We start from the raw sequence: 3110 nt of genomic DNA on the forward strand, positions 1-3110 counted from the left end.
ATGTTCAGCTCGACGGTATGCAACTTTTACCTAAAGGGGTCCAAGACCGTCAGACGCTTAGGTACGGAGATACGGGCATGGGTCGGTTTTCCCCATACAAAATACCCCATGGAAAACTGCAAAACCCCAAAACAGGTCGAAGGAGTGGTCGGATCGTTTCGTGATGTTCTAGTGAAATGTTCCATTCGATAGGGCGCAACTTTTTGCTAAAGGTGTCCAAGACCGTCAGACCCTTACTTACGGAGATATAAGACACGTGCGTGGTTGCTCGTGCCGAGCTTCAGAAATGTTGCTCCAGAGACTAAGTCCCAGAAAACCTTCGGACCCCAAAAACTCCCAGAAGGAGTCGTCGGATCGTTTCGCGATGTTCTAGTGAAATGTTCAGCTCGACGGAATGCAACTTTTACCTAAAGGGGTCCAAGACCGTCAGACGCTTAGGTACGGAGATACGGGCATGGGTCGGTTTTCCCCATACAAAATACCCCATGGAAAACTGCAAAACCCCAAAACAGGTCGAAGGAGTGGTCGGATCGTTTCGTGGTGTTCTAGTGAAATGTTCCATTCGATAGGGCGCAACTTTTTGCTAAAGGTGTCCAAGACCGTCAGACACTTACTTACGGAGATATAAGACACGTGCGTGGTTGCCCGTGCCGAGCTTCAGAAATGTTGCTCCAGAGACTAAGTCCCAGAAAACCTTCCGACCCCAAAAACTCCCAGAAGGAGTCGTCGGATCGTTTCGCGATGTTCTAGCGAAATGTTCAGCTCGACGAAATGCAACTTTTACCTAAAGGGGTCCAAGACCGTCAGACGCTTAGGTACGGAGATACGGGCATGGGTCGGTTTTCCCCATACAAAATACCCCATGGAAAACTGCAAAACCCCAAAACAGGTCGAAGGAGTGGTCGGATCGTTTCGTGATGTTCTAGTGAAATGTTCCATTCGATAGGGCGCAACTTTTTGCTAAAGGTGTCCAAGACCGTCAGACCCTTACTTACGGAGATATAAGACACGTGCGTGGTTGCTCGTGCCGAGCTTCAGAAATGTTGCTCCAGAGACTAAGTCCCAGAAAACCTTCCGACCCCAAAAGCTCCCAGAAGGAGTCGTCGGATCGTTTCGCGATGTTCTAGTGAAATGTTCAGCTCGACGGAATGCAACTTTTACCTAAAGGGGTCCAAGACCGTCAGACGCTTAGGTACGGAGATACGGGCATGGGTCGGTTTTCCCCATACAAAATACCCCATGGAAAACTGCAAAACCCCAAAACAGGTCGAAGGAGTGGTCGGATCGTTTCGTGGTGTTCTAGTGAAATGTTCCATTCGATAGAGCGCAACTTTTTGCTAAAGGTGTCCAAGACCGTCAGACCCTTACTTACGGAGATATAAGACACGTGCGTGGTTGCTCGTGCCGAGCTTCAGAAATGTTGCTCCAGAGACTAAGTCCCAGAAAACCTTCGGACCCCAAAAACTCCCAGAAGGAGTCGTCGGATCGTTTCGCGATGTTCTAGTGAAATGTTCAGCTCGACGGAATGCAACTTTTACCTAAAGGGGTCCAAGACCGTCAGACGCTTAGGTACGGAGATACGGGCATGGGTCGGTTTTCCCCATACAAAATACCCCATGGAAAACTGCAAAACCCCAAAACAGGTCGAAGGAGTGGTCGGATCGTTTCGTGGTGTTCTAGTGAAATGTTCCATTCGATAGGGCGCAACTTTTTGCTAAAGGTGTCCAAGACCGTCAGACCCTTACTTACGGAGATATAAGACACGTGCGTGGTTGCCCGTGCCGAGCTTCAGAAATGTTGCTCCAGAGACTAAGTCCCAGAAAACCTTCCGACCCCAAAAACTCCCAGAAGGAGTCGTCGGATCGTTTCGCGATGTTCTAGTGAAATGTTCAGCTCGACGGAATGCAACTTTTACCTCAAGGGGTCCAAGACCGTCAGACGCTTAGGTACGGAGATACGGGCATGGGTCGGTTTTCCCCATACAAAATACCCCATGGAAAACTGCAAAACCCCAAAACAGGTCGGAGGAGTGGTCGGATCGTTTCGTGGTGTTCTAGTGAAATGTTCCATTCGATAGGGCGCAACTTTTTGCTAAAGGTGTTCAAGACCGTCAGACCCTTACTTACGGAGATATAAGACACGTGCGTGGTTGCTCGTGCCGAGCTTCAGAAATGTTGCTCCAGAGACTAAGTCCCAGAAAACCTTCGGACCCCAAAAACTCCCAGAAGGAGTCGTCGGATCGTTTCGCGATGTTCTAGTGAAATGTTCAGCTCGACGGAATGCAACTTTTACCTAAAGGGGTCCAAGACCGTCAGACGCTTAGGTACGGAGATACGGGCATGGGTCGGTTTTCCCCATACAAAATACCCCATGGAAAACTGCAAAACCCCAAAACAGGTCGGAGGAGTGGTCGGATCGTTTCGTGGTGTTCTAGTGAAATGTTCCATTCGATAGGGCGCAACTTTTTGCTAAAGGTGTTCAAGACCGTCAGACCCTTACTTACGGAGATATAAGACACGTGCGTGGTTGCTCGTGCCGAGCTTCAGAAATGTTGCTCCAGAGACTAAGTCCCAGAAAACCTTCGGACCCCAAAAACTCCCAGAAGGAGTCGTCGGATCGTTTCGCGATGTTCTAGTGAAATGTTCAGCTCGACGGAATGCAACTTTTACCTAAAGGGGTCCAAGACCGTCAGACGCTTAGGTACGGAGATACGGGCATGGGTCGGTTTTCCCCATACAAAATACCCCATGGTAAACTGCAAAACCCCAAAACAGGTCGAAGGAGTGGTCGGATCGTTTCGTGATGTTCTAGTGAAATGTTCCATTCGATAGGGCGCAACTTTTTGCTAAAGGTGTCCAAGACCGTCAGACCCTTACTTACGGAGATATAAGACACGTGCGTGGTTGCTCGTGCCGAGCTTCAGAAATGTTGCTCCAGAGACTAAGTCCCAGAAAACCTTCCGACCCCAAAAACTCCCAGAAGGAGTCGTCGGATCGTTTCGCGATGTTCTAGCGAATTGTTCAGCTCGACGGAATGCAACTTTTACCTAAGGGGGTCCAAGACCGTCAGACGCTTAGGTACGGAGATACGGGCATGGGTCGGTTTTCCCC

The sequence above is a fragment of the Anopheles nili genome (genome assembly GCF_943737925.1).
Source record: "Anopheles nili chromosome X unlocalized genomic scaffold, idAnoNiliSN_F5_01 X_unloc_11, whole genome shotgun sequence".
NCBI classification, from domain to species: domain Eukaryota; kingdom Metazoa; phylum Arthropoda; class Insecta; order Diptera; family Culicidae; genus Anopheles; species Anopheles nili.